This window comes from Typopeltis vanoorti, chromosome 10 (assembly GCF_054136105.1).
Source record: "Typopeltis vanoorti isolate ZY-2024b chromosome 10, IOZ_Tvanoo_1.0, whole genome shotgun sequence".
Taxonomy (NCBI): domain Eukaryota; kingdom Metazoa; phylum Arthropoda; class Arachnida; order Uropygi; family Thelyphonidae; genus Typopeltis; species Typopeltis vanoorti.
The window spans coordinates 114,143,575-114,168,231 of record NC_143558.1 but is presented as its reverse complement, the minus strand read 5'-3'; the positions used below and the strand labels follow the sequence as shown (position 1 = coordinate 114,168,231).

General features: G+C 37.0%; 1 protein-coding gene across 2 annotated transcripts in view; it reads left to right on the top strand.

Moving 5' to 3' along the window:
• Positions 1-4,587: 4,587 nt before the first annotated feature.
• LOC150102716 (uncharacterized) overlaps positions 4,588-24,657 on the top strand; it is a 192,749-nt gene continuing 172,679 nt past the window's right edge. The window contains exon 1 of one of the 2 annotated variants that reach the window (XM_090398957.1): positions 4,588-5,263. The gene's annotated coding sequence lies outside the window, so the exon portion shown is untranslated. The remainder of the gene's footprint in view (positions 5,264-24,657) is intronic. The other variant, XM_090398958.1, reaches the window with a different exon arrangement.

The following is a 24,657-nucleotide window of genomic DNA, read 5'->3' as shown; positions in this document are numbered from 1 at the left end:
CAGTTGGCTAGAATCGGCAGCAGCAGCAGGAAACATGGGAGGATTTTGGAATAGGGAAAAACCTCCACTTCTGGACCCTCCACATCCTGGCTACGCGTGTGATATTCCACGGATGCGAGCTAGATGCACGACACACAAAGCCATTATGTGCCTGTGGAAGCCACTGGCTACTGTTTGCAGGGCTTTATTCATCGCTAGGACCTCACTATAGCAGACAATCATCCGTCAATGTCGATCGTCCATTGCATTCTTTGGGGAGCTTCCATAAATATCAAAGTTCCGCACAAGAAATGCATTTTTCCGAATACGAATATTCTTTGTTCTTACCAGGATCACTAACCCGTCGTCATGAACACATTATACATAAAAAAGGGGAATTTACACCTAAATATATAATAAAAATGTTGAGGTAAGGGAAGAAAAAATCTATTTGAAGACTTGCACGCATATATAAATTTATTCTTTATCAAGAAAAAATACCTCCAATGATATACTTACTAACAAGTTGTATAATCAATGAGTAGATCTGACGTAACAATAGAGAGAGATTGTTGTTGTTCGTATTGTTGAGTTTTGCAAATAACGCAGTTGGTAACAAAAGATAAATTCTATAGTTTTCGCAATTCTGATCTAGTAAACAGACGTTTTTACATTAAAGTTTTTTTTTCTCTTCTTAATCTTTTAATTTAATTTCTTGTATTTAATTATTTCTTGATCAGAGCCAAAAAAAAAAAAGCTAAGTTACTGTTCTCCTATTGGCTTCATATTTAAATACTGTAATTTCATAAATTGGAACACGTTCTTCCCATAATAGTTAATATTTTAGCATTACTTTTATTATTGTTCCAGTGTGCTTTTATCTCGCGAAAGACACCGGGTAATTAAAGAAACAATTCCATCGTGCCTATCCAGGGATATCAGACAACCGGTAATATGTTTTTTTGCAGTTTGAAGAAAAAGAATTTTTTTTTTTTTTAATCATCGTTTATCCGTAAAATTGTTTCTGTTCATCCGGGGTATTCGTACTTGGCGTTGCGTCTTAATTCCATTAAGAGTGTTATAATTATGTGAACTGCTCCTTCAAGAGACAGCAAAGTGACTAATAAGACTGTCGGAAAGACCAAGCAATTTAATTAGACGATGTACAGGTTGAATGTAACAATATCTCAGTATTCGTAACGTTCTACACTACACGTTCATTAGGAGAACACGGCCGAGAACACGTGGTTGTTAGCCATACCAGCACACAAACACAGTGTGAGTTTCATAAACTTTATGAAAGATTAGTGTGCAGGACCTTCCCCAGGATAAGCTGATTATAAAGCAGGAGCATCGTAATTTAAACTACTTTACGGGGATGCAGGTGTAAAGGGTTCCCTGGAGCGAGATGTACAATTTGCGTTTTTCTTTCGCTCGATGTTTTCCAGCAGTTTTTCTGGATGAGGAAGCTACGTATTCATTCTGTGCGTATCACACGTGCGCGTGCAGCTACCTAGCACACCTAACTACCACGATAAACATCAAGCACCCTCAAGATGTCTAAGCAACTGCTCCACAAAACGTCTTCAAACTCGATGATCATATGACAAGCATAATTAAAAATAAAATAAAATAAATAGCAGAACCAAGTTTTCCTTTTTAGGTAGTAGACAATTTTCTTTTTCGTTGGGCGACCATCATTCAGCTTTCTGAAGGCCTGCAGTGGCATGGAAAAAAGAAATTTCGGAATTATCCAATTCATGTTCTATTAACACCAACATGCATTATAAGTTTACAGGTTTCTTATCGTTTTGCACATAAAATTTACGTTAAATACCAATAAGATACTTTTCCTCATAGTTAACAACACCAAACAATATTATCAAAAGATGTTTCGCTGAATTTCAAATCAGCATCAACAGAGCATGTTCACGCGACAGTAAGCGAAACAATACGATTGTTTTGTTATAATACAAGTGTATTGTTTTGTTGTGCTCTGATGATGATGCTGATTAAAATTATTTGGTGTTGTTCATACCGTTAAAAATAAGTCATGAATCTTTATTTCAATTTTTTTCATGTTTATGTATTCTTGCTTTTAACTCTCTTTAACTTTCCATTTTTGATATCATTTCACTTTTTCTCTTTCTTTGTATTCTTTTTTATCAGGTGTAAAGATATTCTGTTTTTTTTTTTTTTTTTTTTTTTTTTTGCCAACTGCATTTCTTGATCCTCGCTGCAAAGCCAAGAGTGCATTCTGCCCCACCTATTCTTACAGTGTGCCCTGATAAACTTGACACGATCGATTTTTGTATCCAAATCCATATTAGATAGCCATTTGGGATAAGAAAACTTCACGATCAGCTGGAATACCAACTGAATCATAAAATCCAGTAAGAGAAGCTGCCAGCCACAAAAAAAAAAAAAAAAAAAGACATACACGCAGTGTCTTTCTAAATGCGATTATTTGGTTAACCAGTAGAATGAATTAACTAGGATTGAGCCAATCCAATAAGCAATCGGACTCCGAGTTATGTGAAACACAAATTTCATTCCCATGCAAAAGGAGCCATTACTTCAATAGGCATAAAGGAGTAGAAAATCTACAATTGCTTTTTTAAGCCATTGGAATACCATCCGTTTTTTGGGGATTGGAAGAGGGATCTCTCATCTGTCCTTGAGAGAATTCTCCACATTTCCTTTCTGAATACATAAAAGAAATAACTCGTGCCTTTTCCACGCCTTCTACTTTCCTCCCCCTCTCATCTGAATTCCCTAGCGTTTCCTTCCCCCCCTTACCGTACCACAAAGAAGCCATTTACCCGAGGGGGGAGGGAGGGGGAGAGTTTGGATAGTGGGATTACATTCCTGCTCGTTTGTATGTGCTTTCTTACTTTTTTGTCAGAACCAACAGAGTTTCATTCTTATTTTGTTATTTTTTTTTTCAGAGGAGATTGGGGGGGAGGGACAGGGAGGAGCATCACAGAAGTAACGCTGCACATAGTAGAAGAGATGGCCGATGTTGAGAACGAGCTTCTAGAGACCACATTACGTAGCCAAAGATACGAAGCAAATAGAGAAAGAGCTCTCTGACTTTTACTCATGAAAAGTTTATATCTTATAAATAAAAAAATAAAAAAAAAGCGTGCATGGCAATCCTGTTTAAAATGCATCTGTTGGATTCAAATCATTAAGAAAGCGTACGAAACACACTCCTAGAAAACACGTGCCTTTATAAGCTGTAAAGAAAGCACCAACTATTCACCTTTACTTCATCATGTTAATCAACTTTCCCATGGAGGGAAAGCTGCGACTGTGTTGAGGGCTTCTCTAGAAAAAATAAATAAATAAATAAAAATAAAATAAAATATTTTTTATTTTACATGTTTCGCCTTCTTACCTAAGCATGCACGATATCTGTTTTAAGGATGGTTCTTATCATTTTTGAAGCTCAAAATTTTTCAGTAAATTAGAAAACTGCTTTCGGACTTGAATGTGTATTATCAACCGATTTTTTAATGTTTACTAAAAAAACAATGAAATAAAAATTGGGAAATTTATAAAAACGGATCAGGAAACACACGAAGAATTAACTACTTCAACCATAAAGACGAATATACACATGAAGTTCGAAGTTCAAATTCTTGTGCAACATAAGGAGCAACCACTGGGAGACATTACGTACGATTGCTCGAAATAAGATTCACGATATCCACAATAAGGGCCGGCTAGAAAATGTAATAAGAAGTTAAAAAACTCTCTCTTTCTCTTAAACGTTTTCCAAGCAGTTTAAAGATAGCTGAATTGAAAATCAGGTTTTAAATCTAAAAATCTTTAAAACACGGCATCGTAAACATGTCATTAATATCCAATACCGCATTAAAAAAGCTGAAATCAAAATGTTGATTTCAAATAAATAAATAAAATATAAATAGGAACTAGCATTTTTAAGTTTTTCAATTTTTTTCCGAACTTACAGAAAATTAAAAAAATCTGAAAAATTTAAAAGGCTACGCTTTTAATATTTTTTTATTTCTTTAAGTAAATCTTTGAGAAATCAATATCTCCGACATTACTTAATAATCATCAAGGCAAGTGGTTTCATTTGTTTGAATGAGAATACCAATTAATTTTCACTCGCAGTGTATTAATGCATTATTTAGTTTGTATATTTGTGATATCTAAATACACACAATAAATAAATGAAAAATCCAATTTTTTGTTTCAAAATCTCATATTTGTCATTGTACATCCGTCCTATCTGAGACGACACACACTTAACGGGCGGAGAAGTCATCTTGAACAACATTACATAACAGCTTAAACAAAAAATAAAAAATAAAAAATAGAAAGAAAAGGAAAACTTGGCGCCAGGTTTTATGTTTACGATTCCTCCTTTAATCCAGCGTGCGCACAGGTAGGCCTCCTCTGTTCCCAATCACAACAACACGGCGATATTTTCCCGCAGATTTCTCAAAGTATGTCGCTATCCCGGTAGAAGACTTTCCTTGGTGTTGTCCCGATCTTCATTACAGTTTTCTCCATATCACAATTCGGGGTCATTACGGAGTATGTGCCGGCGGTCTCGTACACTTTACCAACTGTGGCCCTGACAAGAGCTGTGACACCGAGCGACCTCTCTAGCACTCTGGCAACTGGAAGTATTTGTCCCCTCCGTACCCGCCTACCCTCTCCACCTCGTAGTAAGAGTCGACCTGTCCCATGGTGCCTTGGTGTATTGACCTGTCAGCTAACCTAACTGGTGCGCTCATTGAGTGGCTCGACGTCGTCCCGAGACACGCGCCGCTCTCTCGCTGCCTCGTCGGTGTGCGTGTGTGTGTATGTATGTGTACTGTACGGCGTTACTCTCGGTAAACCGGGCGGTGGAAAAAAAAAAAAATTAAATAAAAAAAGAAAGGAAAAAAAAAAGGGCGAGTAGTTTTGCTGTGTGCCTACGTTCCTTCACTGTTTTCTTCTGTAGCCCTTTTCTGCAATTGACGGACAAGGGAGGCCACATGGGTCCGTGTACGGCGAGGATCTTTGCTGTGGTGTGCACCGTTTGTATGTTTCCGTCGACGGGAAAGACGCCTGCCATCCTCTATTAGAAACCATCACCACAGAGTCGGACGGCGTGCGTTTTGTTGAGGCTCGCGCTGCGTGCTTGTAGCTGGGCGCACCTTTACTCGCAGCTTTAAAAAAAGAAAAAGAAAAGAAAAGTGGATGTGTGTTACCTGTGGTCGACGAATATGATATTTACCTTGCGGAGAAAGGAACATGGAATCAGGTAAGATGTTATTTATTCTGTACACTTACACACACTACAACCCGCTTCTGTCGTCAGGTGCTCAGTCCCGCACCACGTTAGTCTCCGATTTCGCGTTATACGTACCTGAACGTTGCGAGGCAACTCGTTTTCTGAGAAGTGACTTCGGTATTCAGTAATATGTCGAACGGTCTTTCAAAAGGCGACACTTTGTTGCTGGTTGTAGGAATGTCAACACTTGATGAATGACCATCGATGGTTAGATTTCGGTCAGAATGTTTCTGTCGTGGCCATGAAGGTGTTTCGTCCGCGCAGACAAACCTGGAGACAGGTAAGAACGTTTCTCAGTACCTCTCCAGCAGGATGCAAACACAACTTTCATTTCGTTCAACCCTGTGTGTTGAGAGTTACCGATTTAGTTTCATTTTCATAGTGAAAGCATATTAGTTTCCGTTTTTCGTAAATTCCATTAAGTACGACTAAGTGAATGCCGTCTATGTAAAGATGTAAACCTATCTTACGTATAACACCGTAGGTAGGCTAACAGAGAAATTATTTTGAATCAAACATGGGACTTTAAGCAATTTTAGGTCTCCATTAACGGGTAAAGTAGTCTCACACCGGGTGATAAAAATCATTTAATCCTTCTGGTGGCAGTTTTAGTTTTAATATGTAATGTTTATCAAAAATTTCGGGATGAGACCGTCATATATATGTCTGAAAATCCATCCGAAGACTGTTATCGTCAAGAAGGTATTCGACATTCTCAATATTCCTTAGTGTTTACATCATACAACTTCCTTTTCTTTTCATTAGTATATTCAGTTACTAGAGGTACCCTATATACATTACATTGAGATCGTGTGTGTGTCTTGAAGCAATGAGTGAATAGGGCATCTGTCAATTCATCTCATTAAACCGATTCTATCATGTAAAACAAATCATGAGATTCGCAATATATTAAACCAGTAATTAGGCTATTAGCAACTTTAAAACATTCTCACAGTTATTGTAAACTGGAAGATTTTCTAGTTCAATATAAATCCGAAAATAAAACTATGGTAAAATCATACTTGATAGAATTTCCCAAAATGAATTGCGTTCACCGCATATAACGACAGAAACAGTAGCCAATTGCAAGAGAGTAATTTTTTGCATATTTAAATATATTTCGGTATTATCGCTAGATCTCTTGCGCGTTAATTACACTCCTGTGCTTGTTTGCATTGGTCAACCACTCTAAATCTGCTTTCCACTTCACCTCGTATAATTTGTTAGTCACGACAATCTGATTTTACACCTGCGAGCCTCATACAACTCAAAGACGTCTGATGAATTGTCCTGGTTCGCAGCAGTATGGATATGATCTTCGACCCTCAGCTTCCATTCCTAGCACGATCCTTCGTCTTCTGGAAACTTAATAAATTATCGTGGGTTCCTGATATGGGATGGTGTTCGTGGCCGGTGGTATTTCACACCACCTCCACAACATGCCTTGTGTTTACACACTGCGACTCCTTAGCCTTTGTTCTTATTTGTGTGGGGAAGAGGAAATTCCGGCTAGTTTTATGACACTTCAGTAATTACAACCCGCGCTTCAAACCTATGTAAGGAAACGCTTATCAATATACCTTACAACCCACGGGCCATTCTTTTCACAGCGTTTTCGCCGGTCGTGTTCGCTAATTGTGCGATGTAGTCCAAAAGATTGGTGTCGGCTCTTGCAGTGCGAATCCGCCGAGTATAATTCGGGGACTGATTGCCTCCCGAGGGGCTGTAAACAGTTAAGAACCGAAAAGCTATTTCCTTTTTTGTAAAGCGGATGTTTTTCTCGTTGCTTCTTTTGAAAATCTGCCGACTGGCCAAACAGTCTTTGTACTGAAGAAAAAAGAAGAAAAAAAAAAAAAAAAACGCAATCCACGCTTTCACAAGCTTCACTTAGCAATAGGGAATTGGTAATGGCGCGTGGCGCTCCTCCTCCTCCTCTAATGTTTATCTATACGTTCTTTCTTAATTTCTATACTTTGAGATGTCAGGATGGAATGAAAAAATTCTAACTATTCCTTGTGTTAATTATGCCTTTAAACAGACCGAATATATTTAGAATATTTCTAGGAAATTTTTTATTACCTTTTTAAAATCATCTTTGTCCGCATTTATAATGAATCTTCAACAGAGAGAGATTCTTCTGATGATCATTAATCTGAATCTGAGGGCTCTTTCATACATTATACAGTGTGTGTGTGTGTGTGTGTGTGTGTGTGTGTGTGTACGGGGGAGTTATAGTTTTTGTAGTTTTGTGACTTGAAGGAAGAGTCTAACAAATAATGCAACATAATAGAAAAAACTTCACATATTTCATGCTTAAAAATCGTTTATATTAGAAAAAGCTTTATTTCATTTGGTTTAATAGCCAATGAAGGATACGAATGAATGTTTGCATTCTTGTTTCTTTTCTTTTTTAAATCAATGTGCAAAATCTCTCACATGTACATAGATTAAGCTGTCATTAATTTCAAAACACAGACTCGGATATATACGTTCCAAATAATAAACAAACAAACTTAACAACCTACGAATATTGTAAGCATTAAAACGTGTAATCTATTTCTAAAATAGTGATATTGAGTTCATAACTAAATGGTGTCTTCCTGATATTTTATAATACATAAATGCATTTATAATACAGAATAAAAAGAAATAAGAAAATGAGAAAGAATAAAGAGAACAGAGAAGTTTCATACATATTTTTGAAAGAATAACTGAATAAATATCGCAGTTATTTGTTCGACAAGAAAATAGGATCTGGTGATGAAACTGATAGCTCTGGTGGTGAATATGACGAACATTAACAATCTATAATAAACTAAAATATTAAAAATAAACATTTAAAAATACATTTTAAGCAGTAAGATTAAATCACGAGCTATCATATACGAGAAAGATAAACCAAGGAGTCCGACAGGGATGTCCCCTCTCAGCAACTCTTTTTAATATCCACTTAAATGAAATAATAATAAAATGGAATAAAAATATACATCAAGGTATTAAACTTTCTCCTACTGAACTTAAACACTCTCCTCTTTGCCGATGATCAAATAATAATTACAAATTCTGAAGATAACTTACAGAAAGTTATTTTAAATCTAAATGAGATAACCAAAGATTATGGTATGATAATATCAACAGAAAAATCAAAAACTATAGCCTTTAAAGGACGAGATCCAGCAAGAACTAAGATAGTAATAGATAACAAGATCTTAGAACAGGTGAATTCATTTAACTACCTACGATGTATGATCACATGTGAAAATGAAAAAGATATAAACGTAAAAATTGCATATTTAAAAATAACAGGTGTAATTAACTCTATATTTAAACCAAACCTAGTTCAAAAACAAACCAGACTAAAAGTATACAATACATTAGCCCTACCGGTCGTAATGTATGGAAGCGAAATCTGGACAATAAAACAAAAAGACAAACAAAGATTAATAACAGCAGAAATGAAGTTTATGAGAAAAACTGCAAAGTATAGCCTATTTGATCACAAAAGAAATTATGAAAGAATTAAACCAGGAATCAGTGATAGAAAAAATTAAAAACATTACAAACCATTGGGAAAAAGAAAACAGGACGTCCTCTTAAAAGATTCAACGATGACTTCTAAAGCCGGAACAGGCCATACTAGGCCTAAATCCTTAATACGCATGATGATGATGATAAAATCAAAATAGAAATGTTGTAATAAAATTTGTCTTAAACAGAGAAATGTACTATTTGCTGTTATAGGGTTTTCGAAAAGGGATTGATTGTTTATGATGGAGGCTTGTTACACAAGGAGGGTGAAGTATACAAATTCCAAGAACAGTATTATGCATTTATTATATATGATCTCTTATAGAAACCATTTTGGCTATGAGATAACAAAAAAAAAATATAACAAAGAAAATATAGCAAAAAAGGTGAAGAACAAATCGATAAACATACATCAACAGTCTCTAATGACACTGCGAATATAAATGTAGGGCATTTCGATTATTGGTTGGTTAACTAATCTAGTGCGTAGCATTTTACATCTTGTTTGTACATGCAAAGCAGTCAAAGAATACACCGATATACAAAGCACACCAGACTAAGAATGGGGGAATAAGGGTTGGATTGTCACCATGTTGATACTCCCTTATTGATGACATACGCCCCTAATCTTCCCCCGTATGAGAATAAGATAAAAACAGCACTGAACAAGATTTCCATGAGGTTTCATCGTCCTAAGGAAAGGACCAGCTTTGATCTTTCCACCTGTCGTCTCTCACTGCGCAACCCACTACTAACAAACATTCAATGCAATACTAAATTGTTATTTAGTGTACAGGTCCTCGCAAAAGTAAAGAAACTCATAACTCTTGAACCCCCTCTGCTGATGCCACTTCATATATATTGCAAAGCGTTGAATGTGTTAACTGTTGACAAAATTGTGACTCTCCTTCGAACAGTTCGTTTTTTTTTTTTTTTTTAATAATATGATGCACTCAGTTTTCGAGATATTGTTAAGTCCTATATATCTTTTTAAGATTTATTTAAAAATTGTAAGTTGCGCTATATGATTCAAAACCCAGTTTACATTTTCGGTGAGAGCGTCGATCACTGATTTCCCAGCTCCGAATTTATTCAATAGTCACGTGGATAGTAATAGACAATATCTAAGCAGTTATTATTTTCGTTAATTATATTAACTCGCATGAATTATATAGACACAAAAGTAAAATCTTCTAAAAATTTATGTCACAAGACGTCCTTTGAAATGGCAGCATCCAATCTATAAAATAGTCCTAATGGACAGTGCAAAAGTTGGTTAGCAGTTCGTCTGATTAAAAAAAAAAAATAGTAATTAGAAAAATAATCTCAATACGAAATGCAGCAAATATCTAAAGTTAGATCCAATATTTTATTTATTAAAATTAGTTCAAATTAATTTTCAGCAGTCTGTACATACATTGAACCATATACGTTTGACTTGTGCGTTTGTTTCTGTATGTTGTTACCTCATACCGTTGCTTGACAACAATTGTAACAATCTTACTCGTAAAACAATTAATTCTTTTAGCGTAAATAGATCATAACAATAATTTATAGCTTACATTAATATATGTCGATTTTTAGAATTTTGAGAAGCTTTCGTATCCGTTTCATCTGTCATATAACTGCTAATGGTTTTAATGGTGGAGTCATAAAATCCATAGATCCACCATTATCAGCAGTAATTCTACAAATTTCGAGATGTGCTGGCTGCTTTTGCATTCAGAAGTATTTATTGGTTTTTAATATAATACTGTGTGATAAGTAAGAAAGCAAGAATCCGTTGATGTATTCCTGGAGCAGTTGGAGGTCGTGGTCCTTCGACATAATGGTGTGAAGAAACCAAAGAGACAAATGGAATTAAATAATAAGACGAAAGGTTGGGTCGATAAGATTGAAGCTGAATTGTGTATGGCAGTTCATAGTCGTTGTTTGTATTTTTACAAGCATTCTTAAGGCAGTTTTTTTGTAATACTCCAAAGGTGAGAACAGTATTCCAAGGTGGGGCTAATTTCTCACTTGTGTAGCGTTTCAGGAGTTGTAGAGGTGAGAAGTGTTGTGTGCAATGGAAAAACACGTATTTTATTTATTTTTGTGCTAGGAAAGGCTAAACGTGTGTCAGCTCGACGAGAGGAATCTGTTCTTGATTGTAGATCCGAACATTTTTAGAAATAAGGGGGATGGGGTGAGGATGACGCAAGATCTTTCTTGCGAGAAATAAACAAGACTATGTGTTGGCAGCATTGCAATTCAAGAGGGTATCCACACCTCACTGGAGTTCAGTTCTAATGCTGATCAAGTACAAAAGAAAATAATGAAGTTACTTTTATCTAATTAGAAACAGTTAATTATAAGTTATTTTCAAACATCTATTGAATGTTTTAGTATTTCGCACATTAGAATTATAACAATTATAAGGCTAATTCTAAGGATTGCAGAGATAAACAGACCCGGATCAACACTTTTTTTTTTTTTTTTTTAAATTCATTACAAGTTTCGAACAGTCAGGATTATCATTCTGTATCATGATTAACAATTTTGTGAGAGGAATGCGATCTTAATTAAGATCTTATGCTTTTCAAAAGAACCTTTTCAGTATCCAGTCTCTTGAGAAGTTTATCTCAGTCTCTATCTGTAGAATACTCTATATGAACGTCAAAGGAAGAATCATTCTGTGAATATTCGAGCCTGTTTCCAATCGTATTATTGTGTCGACTAGCATTCCAGCTTAAAATTACCATCCAATAACTTTATTTTTGGTTACATCAGCAGTAACTTCAAACATTTCAATACTACATTGAACAAGTACCCGAGGAGTACCTTTTTTTTGCTTTATAGAAGGATAGAAAGAAGAATTTACTAACCATATTCATTCATATTCTTCCTCCAAGACTAAAAATTTAAAAATAAGAAGTGATTAGTGTTCATTTTGTCTCTTTCGCTGCTACATATCACGGGAAAGTCTTGTTAGTTGCTTCAGATAAAAGAAAAGCCACATTTATCTTGTATTTCTGTCGGGGATCGTTAACAAATCTCACTGCCATTCTTCTGCAGCGACACGTTTAATGAGCAGCAACGTGTACTATTTCTACATAATAACTTGCCAGGCTAACATAATGTATTTTTCGTGTACAGCGTTCGTTACATCAGTGCTCGATTGTCCCCTAGTTACAGTGTCGAGCATGGCACAGACCGTCCATCCTGCATTGCAAGATCGATATTTTTTCATTCTCCTCCCCCTTTCTCACCCTACCAGAGAAACATTACATGGCGAGCTACATTTGGAAGCTTGAAGTCACCTTTCGTTATTTGTGGTTTTAAGTCCATTTCTAGCCATCTGTGCTAATGCGTGCGAGTACGCGTTTTCTCGAGAATGGCACGCGGCTAACAATTGGAACACTAACAATCGGCTAGAAAGAAGTCGGAAAATGCAATAATGACACAACCCGAACCAATTGAAGTGGTGGCAACCAGCGAAGGAAAGAATAAATCTGACACCGGGACTAACTGGGTGAGTTACACAATGACCTGCACAACAGATTGTAACGATTGCAAAGAGAAAACGAAATGACAAGCCGTGAAAACTTACACCGATAACAGAGAAAAGGACACAACAATTGTAAAGGCGGACACCACTCCCCAAAACGGCAGGCTTTTTCACCACCAGGAATAATTATCCAAACCCTTGGACGATGAATAATTAAACTGATAGCATCAACTATTATCGAACTACAAGCATTACATTTTCGGGTAGATTTTATAATATCAAGAAATTGCCGACACATTAACCTTGATGGAAAAAAAAGTTACACGCTCATAAAAACAGCTATAATGATCCCTTGTAATGGCAATGATTTAAATTTTGTCTATTTAGAAAATTGTGTAATGTACTTGCTCAAGCATGAAATGAAAAGAGATTATTTAAGGACCTTAGATGGGCTCATCACCACTTCTAGGGGGGTGGCTCCACTAAATGCAATTCTGGGGTTAAGGAACTTAAAAGAGCTACATTTAGGCCGAACGTTAGTTTCATCTTCTATAAGCATCACTAATAATAATGGAATTAAAAAAAAAAAATGGAATGTTGCTTTGGACTTAGGATTTTCCGTTTTGCTAATTTCAGGCATTCTCTCCAATCTCTGGAGAGTGGAAAGATTTTGGAGAATTATGCGCATCAGAATGAGGAGATTTATCCTTTAGAATTCAAATCTTTGGAGAGTTATGCGCAGCAGACGAATGAGGAGTTTTGTCCTATAGAAATCAAACTCTAATATACACGATGCAAACTAACAACTCTCATCCTCACAGTAACTGAAAAAATCGACATAAGGGGTGGGGTAGAGACCAGGATGCAAATGAGGTGACATATATGAGTAGAAACTACCATTGGCCAAAGAAATTGGCAACAGTTTCCAGATTTATGTTATACAAGTCTAGATGCGTGAGAAAAATAAAGATTTTTACCTATTCTGTATACCTGTAGGAAGTTATGATCGATAGTGGCCACTATAGGGGGGAAGTATTACCCTTCCTGTAGTCTAGTTAGCACACATTACGATAAGTAAACCATATGGTACCCACGGACGTGACCACACTGAAGAATTCGGTGTTTCAGGGCTGTTGACCTTATTGATCCCACTGTGTATACGCAATTGACTTATTACTAGAGACGTGTGTTTGTTCTAGTGATTTATTGGTTGTACGTGGGTGGGAAATGGCTGTTAGAAATACTGGCCTCACACCACAGGCTTCGGCAAGACTAATGGATATCCACGTAGAACAAAACTCTGAACTCTTGTGGAAATCAAGGTCAAGTGAAGAGGGCAGTAAAACGCATGAATTGGTTGAGCATACCACACTACGAACGCACACATACTTAGCTACATATCTGTTATTTTTCAGAGGCCTTCTGCCTTTGAAACTTTTATAGTAAATTGATACTGCAAAAGAAAACTTGTTGGTCAATTAGTTTTAATAGATCTTGCCTTTGTAGAAGTGCCGTCTCTTTGACAGTTAGTTTCTTTAAGACGTCCTCTGTCCAAACAGAGATAGCGATGTTTACTTTATGCACTTCAATAAAACTGTTAAGCCCAAACTCAATGTCTTTCATATTAAATTTTCAGTTTAATGTGAAAAGTTGAATAATGATAAATAGCATTTTGTTTCATTCAAAGCTACTTGGATAAATACGGAATAACACAACTATTTTATTCGGACTATATTAAAAAAAAAAAAAAATCCTGAGCAAAATTGGAAGGCAATAACAAAGTACATTTTAGTTATTCTACGCTAACAGCAATGTACCATGTAAACGTTATAAACCTTAAAAGGACTGCCCAGATGGACGAAGCAAGAATGCTTTTCATATTTCCCGTTATCTGTAGATGACAGTGTAGGGATAAGATGTTATTGAGCTATAGAAAGTAAAGCTCTGATGATGGCAGGAGGGTAACAGCAATAGCAGAGCCTCAGTTAGAACTTCATTGGCATCCATTAGCCTCCCAGGGTACCCATTTTAGTCGCCTCGTACGACATGCATGAGCTACATTGGGACTATTCTTATCCTGGCCACCACATGGGAAAGTTCTTAAAAGAACTGGGAGATGGACTGAGTCTTTGACTCTTTATCCCGTCATCTGAATGAAGAAAATCTGTGTGGATGGGGTGTTATCGATCTAAAAGCTCTAGTCATGGCTCTGTAACGGCAATAGCCGAGCCTCAGTTAAAACTTCATTGGCTACAGCATTGCCATTCGTTACCCTGAAAGTCCTAAAAAGGACTTTTCTTCCTGATATATATTTTATATATTATCTTATCAGTGGGTATATCAGTCAAATACACATGGAAAAACATACAAGTAAATTAAATTATAGGTGACATGTATAAAATAAATTATGGAGTATAAAGTAATTGTGATTATTTAGGCAATTTCTTCAAAGAAATTAAAATTTTAATTAAAGCCACTACTAAATAAAAGATTCCGTTTTTTTTTAAATTAATTTACTTCTTTATTTCGTTTAAGTAGTATTTTATTTGTCATGTAAATGGCGTATTAATGACCCAAGTTCTTTTTGAACGCATTTTTAACCAACCGATTTAAATAGTACAAAATCCTCCACCTCTATTTACGCAGGAGGTGTATATATCGCATTTTTATATAGAATCCAACTGCAGTAAATAATTCTGTGTTATTTTATGGGCTTAACTAAAATCCTCGCAATAGAGGCCAGTAGTGCCATTGCCTTTGAATTCTATCAAAAACAGATGTCTGCTAGTTTAGTGTTGGAAAACATAAATCTGTTGTAAAACGATGTCACATATGTGCTAGTAAATGGTATTTCTGTCTTCTTAATGCGCACTTATATTGGCGTACTTAAACACACGATGCACCGATTTATGACACTGGTTTTGTTAAAATGCTACATCCAACTGTAAAATTGAGATAAATGTTGCCGCGTGGTGGAGGCTGGTACTACAGTGCTGTGTTAGCAACTTAATGCCCCACATCGATGCTATTTTTGACAATGTAACTTTTTTTTTTAACAACTGGTGAACATGGGTACCTACTTCTCGAGAGAATAATTGTTATACGTTCCAAGCTGCGTATCTTGAGCAGTGCAATAAAATATACATGTATGTGTGTGTGTGTGTGTGTGTGTATATATATATATATATTTTTTTTTTCCTCCCAGAATTCATTGTGACTAATGAAATCACAAAATTACGTCATAAGCGTAATTAGATACTATAGAAGCAATAACTTCAAGATATATGAATCAATTACGTTATATAAATATGAATCTTATAAAGAATAAATAAAATAAAATAAAATAAAATATTAAAACCAGTACATGTATAATCTCAGTTTTTCTTCTTTTAGATAAAAGAACAAAGGAATATAAACAATCTACCAATATATTTTTTCTTAATGTATTTTACAAATATTTGATTAAAATTCTCGGATATGAAAAAAAAAAAAAAAAAAAAAAACTACGCAGTATTGCTGAAAGAAAGCGAAAATTCCTCCCAGGTATGCTTCCATCGACCTTCTTCAAATTGTGAATCAGCTGTTAGAAAGGTGGCGTGTGTCGACCGACAAAAAAAAAAACGGTTTTGTTAAAAACAAAACAAATAAAAAAAAACGGAAGTAAGAAGATAATTTTTAGAGCATGTCAAGAAGCCAAGTGTATCATGAAATGAAAGAGCAAGACTTTTATTCTTCTTCTAAAATATCGTCTTGCGTTTCTTGCAAAAATTTAATTTTCTTTTAAGCATTTAAAATAGTCTTAAATATACGAATATTTAAACTTAATTTAAATAATGTAATCTATATTTGGGTCTAAAAATGTAACTTGAATTCGGATTTTTCAATGTACTTAGGGAAAGAAACTAAACATTTTAAAAATAATGCGACTAAAATTTTTGTTATTCACCTAATAAAATGAAAAAAATAAAATAAAAAATTCACAAGCATAAATTAAGCTTGTTTTTTCTTTTAATTAAAATGCACTTTAATTCGGGATTAACTCAGAAGTTAAAAATGAAAGAGTTTATTTTTAATAAGAAAATAGTGACATTGAGGTCCACTTTTTCATGGAAGTCTAAACAATGCTGTATCCTGAGTCTCGAGAGATGGAGGAAGCCATTTTGAAACGTGACTACTCCAATTCTCAGAAGCTATACATTAAACGAGGGGGTTTGTTCGGGTTATTTATGTGACGATCGAATTTCTCATTTCTCCAATAGGCAGAAAACTTTATGGAAGTAGCTTCTATTATTATTGGAGTAAATCAAAATGTAATTCTGAATTATTAAAGAAATATTTATTATTTATTAGTAAAGGTATTCAAGTTTCGTAAACATTGATTCGTACGTCCCTTTCAGAGCACTCAGGATTCCTAGGAGGAATCGAGCTAAAAACTAAATTAGCCAAATAAAAGTTAATGAAAGTGTGATCATTTGTGACTTGAATTTAACATTTCAAGTGAGAAGTCTAAGAAGGCTGAGTCATCCTATTAAGTCCTTTCGACTCTCAACTCGAGAATTCTCTGAGTTAATTATTAATTGATGCTGATGTGATGCATATTTGAAATATTAAGTGAAATATTTGGTATTATGGAAAAATAAGAAATGCTTAGTTCATAATTGTACACAGCAAGATTCTGTTTGACCGATCTAATAAGGTCAAGAGGGAATGCTTAAACAACAAGGATAAGATCAACGTCATCGAGTGTTAGGAGCAATCTTATTCCCTCTCTGAATGAACAAAATGGCCTCTCTCTCTCTCTCTCTCAGAGACTAATAGGTATTAGATGATACGAACTTCAGTTTATTCCTCCCATCTTAGTGTACATCTCAGAGAGTGATTACGCATTCTGCCTCTGTCGAGATGATGGTAATTAGAATAACTAATGACATGAGGGGAACCGTAACTACACCATCCCTCGGTAGAGTCTCAGCCATTCCAACAAAGGTTGCATTCTCATGCGTTCCCTTGGCAACTGCTTCAAGGTTTTGGGTGGAGTCTAGTGCCAAAATATACACGGAGGCCAGCAGTCTAGTCCCGGTCTCATGCTCTAAAGCATTTGCCTTGGTGGCGGCGGCTAACACCCTTCGTATTTACACCTCTGAACACCACAGGTGTGTAACAAGACTTTACATGCAAAGAATCCACTCAACTTTTACAACCTGGTGAGACCGCTTCAGTATCCTTTAAGAAGTTTTGCGTTACAGGAATAGCTTTGTCCTTGACTGTGTCTTGCTTATCCCGAGGCCTCACCTTTACCGAGCAGGATGTGAAGACGGCAAACCAGTTACGGAGTTATCTGGAGCAAAGCAGAGAAAGGTCATATCTCCGACTACCTGCGTTGTGCGGTTTAGTCGAAAAAAAGAGAAAAAAGACATTAAGGGCACTTTTATCTGGTAGTGGTTTTAAACAGCCCGTCCAGATAATGTTTCGTACTGTTGGCCACTGGCTACCACTGAAGCAGTAACAATGGATTCTTCTTTCTATCAGCGATCGTTGTGTGACGTCATTGCTCGGTTATTACTCATTGTTATGTGTTTCGATGCATTCAATTTTAGCTCGGAAGGAATAAAGCTTGAGAGCACAAAGGCAGTATTTGTTTACCGATAAAAATAAAGGTAAGAAATGGCCAATAGAGGCCTGAAAATTTTCTGTGTTTTTTTACTCAGTTTCCTGTACTGTAACTGCTAAGTTTTTGAAAAACTCGGAATGTATAGAATATTTCAGTAGAAAAGCAATTTGTATTCGTAATAAATAATTATCAAATAACGTTACCATCAATTTCGTATGTTGTAAAATGGTGATTGTTGTAGAGCATGTTAATCATTAAAAACTATTGCTAATAATCCAACTCTAAACCTGTAGACAGGATAATATTGTTGCCTGATAATGCTTATTATTCTTCATCAATTGTTTAAAGAGCGTGTTGTTGGAAATTAAAGTTTGTATAAGCTATCCATTGTCACCGTTAATTCATTGTTTAAAATTTCATTAAAGTGAACAATGTAAATCAATTCAAACTGTTACGTTAACGCGGTAATTGTTTGATCTACAACTGCATTTCATGAGGGAGAAAACTAGCATTAATCTTTATATAAATGCTGTCGTATAGCAACAGCGTTTTCCATTACTTCTTGATATCTGTGGAATTTTTTTGATTAATGTAAACATACGATTTCTGTTGATTAAGTTTATAACCGAAGTCATCGTCCCAAAATACTAAGCTGTAGTGTAGATTATTTTATCGTTGCCTAAATCTGTTGTGCTTCGTTCTTGGCAGTAGAGCGTGCTGAGTTCTATCGATCTCATGGAAGGTAAACATAATTGCATGACTCGTCCTTCGAGAGCGGTCTCATTGCGACTTTCCAAACGTTCCTAACAACATATTAACAACACTCATTGCCGGTTTAATACTGTCGTTGGTAGGTGGCAGCACTGGGTTAATAGTGATGATCAAAATGAACTGACCTTGCACGAGGGAACGCCGCTTAACTAGATCTGGAATTCATTTCCGTCTTCGAGGACAAAACACATGAAAGATAATGGAAAACAGGTCAGTGTTGTTTCTTAAATAATGTTAAGATTAAAATAACGTCAAATTCTGGAGAGAAAAAAAAATCAACTAGAAAACGGTAGATTTTTTTTTTTTTTTTTTTTTTTTTTTTAAGCATCAGTTTGATTGGCTGGGTTGAAGGTAATTGATCAAAATTAAACCTTGTTCCCTTCTGGCAATTATCTCGCCCTTAAGGTGCTCCGAAAGTGTTTAAGGGGGGCCTAGTTGATGGAAACGTGATCCATGCTTTATAATGTAGCTTGGAAATTCCACGCGTGCTCTGCGAATAACACCGAAGTCGCGTAGTTGTGCTCCATATCGAGTTTAAAGTCTGCTTTACGTGCTCTGATGTATTCAGCGCATTGTTCACGACACTGACCGGAATAAATCTGAAACGCTCAATAGGAATGGATCCATCTGCTGCATTTCGCAGATGTCTTATATATATATATATATATAAGTTAAAGATGCCAAGAAATTTTATACTTGGTTTTAATCTTTTTCCCAAGTAAGCAAAACAGTTTTGCTGGTGAAATATATTCACCTCTGAGCTACTTGTATATAGAAGCTAACGACTTCGTATCACTTGCCTTAGTATGTATCCCATAATGCAAAGCACACTCCCTTTCAGACGTGTATAATGCTATGCATAATGGAAGGGTCACTACTCAGACCGGTTTTGACCTTTATTGAGGTCTCTTCAGTGAGAGCCAGACCCGGGAGAGATACAAGTTGATTGCATTTTACACGCCTGAAAGCGGATGTGTGCTTTGCATTATGGGATACATACTAAGGCAAGTGATATGAAGTCATTAGCCTCTACATACAAGTAGCTCAGACGTGAATATATTTTAAGCGCAAAACTTTGTTTTCCTTACTCGGGAAAAGGGTTAAAACTTAGTATAAAATTCCTAATTTTTCGCCATTAATGTTAGGGTATATATATATATTAGTTAATGTCACAGAAGTTATGCATTCTTCGATCTGTTGATAATTTTAAAGCAGTGTATGATCCTCGTGTCAATGTCTGGGATCACTGCTTCTATAACGTCCTCGTAGCCTTGTTGTTGATGATAATTGGGGTGTGAGTAGATCTGATTCTCTTCTCTTGTTGGTTCTTTCTTGGATTTCTGATCGCTAGTGTGACTGTTTATTGCAAAGAATGACCTTTTGCAAATACAGCCATTTCCTTTGCAGTACCAGAGTGTTGGCTTGGTGGACTGCGGCTAGCCCAAAGTGACATTGCTGTCAGTCAGGATGATCATTACGGGCTTCAGTTTCCATGCACACTCCAAAATACGTAATTAAGGGGTAAGCTGCCACCCCGCATATAAATGTTTAAAGAGGGACACAATGGAAGAGTAGCTACGATAATGGAACCACTCCGACTCCATGGCGTCGACCAGAGCACGTGGCCCCCGTGCGCGGCAAAAAAAGGCTCGGCAACTCGCGCCTCCCCCGATAGTGCTGACGGACGTACAGCTGAGGCTTTTCGGATCAATTAGGAACGGCTTGCCAGTGTAGCTTAGACTCGCATTGGTCGCGGTCACGTGATCTACGGACATGTCCGGATTCTGGGGAAGGGGGGGGGGGAGAGGAGGGAAGGATCGGGATACAGACTGTGTTGCCTGTTTCGTTCAGGTGATTTTCACAACTACCCTGCCTACGGAGCGTGAAATTTCTCGGCATGGTTTGTTCTCCGATTCCCAACTTTTTCCTGATCGCCGTAGTAATCGCCCCCCGTCGTAAAGGCCTTAAAGCAACCCGCCTCGTGTGCCATTAAATTTTATTCTGACGTCCAAAAAATAAAATCTATAAGAAGTGATAAACGCAACGTCAGCGATTTTTGAACATTCTCATTTTGCGTCTTCTTGTTCGATCGAATATAACCTTATCATTGGTCCACCCCCCATTCATAAGTGGAATATTCCAGGACAGGTGCATTTAAGTGTAGGGAGTGGGAATCTACAACAGCAAATGCGGGGCCACTATTTAGGATAGATTTATAGGCGCCTTTGGCAAGTACATTCAAAATACATGCTTAAGTGGCCCACTCTCAAGACTTGATTACAAAGCAAATTTTGTTCTTTTTTAAAAATCTATTTTTTTGTGTGTGTGTGTGTGTGTAAACTTAGAAAACGTTTATTTTTTATGTCTTTTTACGAGCAGCTTATTTTCTATTGTTCATTTCCTTTGATCCGTAAGAAAGCTGAGAATAACATCGTTACCTTTGTTAATAAGAAAAACAAATACTAGTTTTTCATCTTTTGTGATTCTATTCAACCAAGGGATAAAAAAAAAAAAAAAAGATATTTAAGAATCTCCGCATAAAAACTAAAATGAAAAATTTCAGCATGTTGCAGCTCATTAATCAATCTAGAAAGAGATTGGACAGAATTCTAGACTTGTATTATCTCCTTCGATAGATATTAATTAATAAAATGGTAAAAAAATGACGATGAAAAATCAGCTACATATGTCAGAATACATGCTCTAGAAAGGTGTTGAAAAGATTAAATGGCTACAAATATAAATTGGTGATATTTTTATAACTATTAGATGGACGAGGCCAGAAAATTAAGCAACATCTGCGATAAAAATTGAAACTGCTTGCAAATCTCCGCTAGGAGCGAACAAAGCATTAGATAAGCGGGAATACCAAAAACGCTTTCGCTTTTTTTCACGCTATTATAGACATCCACTAAGCCAGATGGTAGAATCACATCGGGCGATGAAAATCATCTGCATATGAAAAACTCGCGAATGCCACGCCACATTGAAATTCGAACCCACAATCTGTAGTGTCGAAACACGTGAGGTATTCATCCGCAGAAGCAATTTTTCTGCATAATTTGGGGGAAGACTGCTAAGAAGAGTTTTGTTGGGTGGGGTCATTGAGATCAGCGTGAAATTGAAACGGAGAACCAATGAGAATACCTCGGAAATGTTTGATATTGAACCCACCAGATGGCGATAATGAGTCACGTATTTTGGACCATTTTTCCTTTAACTTCATCACCAGTTCCACGTACGTTGTAACTTGTCGGACTGATGTGCTCTCTACTCTACTGCAGTCTATTATGTTAATACGGGGACTGCCTTGCACCGAGTCCCCGTATTAACAAAGTTTTTCCACACCGTTTTCATCAAACCATGTTGCAAATAACACTTACAATATGATATGTTGCATTGTCTTGTTAATACGAATACACAAAACAATGTGGCACATTCTTTCACAAAAAAAATTAATTACGGATAAAAAAAAAACGTAATTCGGTTTCTCTGCTTCCTGGCAGTTTTACATAGGTGTATTCTATAAAACTGCCACGATGCAGGAAGCACTCCATTAAAATGGTCGTATACTCATCATTTCAATACAACGAAAACTTTGTGTCCGTGCCAGGCTTCGCCTTTAAACTTCCAAGTCTGGATGATTCACTCAGGCCTGAGGCGTTCTCCAGGCATCCTACACCACATACCTGTCAATCTGATCGGTGTCATGTGGCTATTCACTGCTCCAAAGCACTAATTTCCAACGATGTACGAAAGTTAAAAGTATACTTTTGATTACGATGATCCACGTTTGGCTTATGTGCATTTGTATAGGTGGTAGCCTAACGACTTGAGCTAGAGTGTGGACTCTGAGCCTCCTGGTTAATCATTTCCCCATTTCAAACACTGATATTTCAGTACCACCCTACTGAGTATCCTTTGATCTCTTAATGTTAGCTTCCTAGTCTTTCTGCATGTTTCTTGGGTGAGGTGGCATCCTCACATTTCCATAGGCTCATAATGTTGCCCACAGATGATTTTGTGTGATGCCTCGGAAACGGATAGGCCACTGATATGACATTTATCATTCTAAAAAGAGGGGGGGGGTATCGTAATATTTATTTGAACATAATGTAATTATTATATTTTTATTTTTTAAGATAACTAATAACCGAAGTACGTTTTTTATCCACAATGAATTTTTTGTGAAAGAATGTGCCACATTGTTTTGTGTACCGGGGGGGGGGGAAGAAGATTAATAACACGGGGTAAAGCTACATTAAAAGCGCGTGACTTGATCATCTTTTGATGCTGTTACAATCCCCGGTACAACATTTTGTAAATATATGGAGGGTGCCGTCGAGATTGCATGAAAGGGAAAGTTCGATGTAAAGGGGAAGTATTATTATTATTACAGAACAGGGATATAATTATTAATGTTTTTCACTCTTGAATCCACTTTCTTTGAAGTAACGAATTGCAGTTGAGTCCCATCCTGTGTGTGTAAAAAAAAAAAAAAAAAAAGTGTCAGGTATCAGATTTTGAATAGGCAGACAGCAAGTGCGCCCCCACTCTATCTGACACCATTTCCGATGTTCAGATCAAGAAAGTACATTTTCTACAAATCAGTTGAATTATCCTATCAAACGTGTTTTTGATTCTTCCATTCCACACTGGTTAACGGTGATAGTATGAAAACACCGATTGAATTAGTTTGTGCTGCGTCCTGAAGTGTGGGCCCCAAAGAACTCTTTCTGTCTCTCCCTGTTCGCCGTGTCGACAAGTGCGTTACGGTGTGCTAGTAATGGGTTTTGACTTCTGTCATAGCAACCAGGAGTCACCTGTCGTTGGTGTAAAATGCTGGTGCCGCACCAGAGGCGCACACACCCAACCGACTGTCGAGCAGAGTTCGTCTCCCTGTGGCACTAAGTGAAAGCCTAGCTCTCTCTGACAGGCTAGATTACGGGAAACGGACTTCCTCAACCTGGTTGTTGCCATTGATGTCATATCCCGGTCTTTAGGCTGTCTCATCCATGATGTAATCGATATGAGACTCGTGTTTCTGTCACTTCATATCGCTACCCATAAATCACAGCGAAAGGCGAGAACGGTTAAGAGCACCCTCTGTCCTAGCGAGCTGCCCAGACGCGAGCCGGTAGGCCTAATGGCACTTTAACTGGTGCCTACTAAATATCGATTATTTGCAAGCCGCTGTTGCTCTGTGTTCGGGTCCATAACTGTTGTCGAAGGGCTCTTGGGAATTTCCTGGGATGTGGCTGTTATTAGTGGTGTGGCCACCAGCATGACCACTGCAGGCGACATCACACTCGACATTTAACATGACCGAGCAGTTAGCATTTTATTTGCCAACATCCTACTCCGGTTGACAGCAGCTTTGTGTGTGCGTGCGTGCGTGCGCGCGCGCATGTCTTCCTTTCACCATCCCTTTCACTGTAGCTTTTGATTTTCAGCCTGTTTTTGAATCTCTGCCGTTCAAATGCATCTCCGCAGTCTTTAAATCGTGTACCTCTCCATAAACTGGTAGCATCTGCATTCCCGTCTTCTTTTCCCTTACTTGTTCCAATCCCTCCCCCCTATCCCGCTCTAAACTCCCCTCAGACAGAACGCACGTCAGCAAAAAATTGCCAACGAATGTCTCGCATCTCTTCTTATTGCCAGACATCTCCCCCCCCCCTTCATGAAATCCCCTCCTCGTGAAGTATTTGGGTTCACAGCCAAATACGTCAGAGGATTCCAACTGCAATTTATGGCACAGCAGTTCGGAATAAACACGCTGAACTCGCTTACTATACATTGATATTGCTCTGGATTACACCACACTGCTTTGTTTCTTCACACACGGCTTGTAACACAATTTAAATCTTCTTTTCACAACTCTTTCCCGCAAGGTAGCGCTCTGTATGGTATGTTTTAAAGAACCGGTTTTGGAAAGATTTAAAACCCAAGGCACTGGGTCGAAATGGG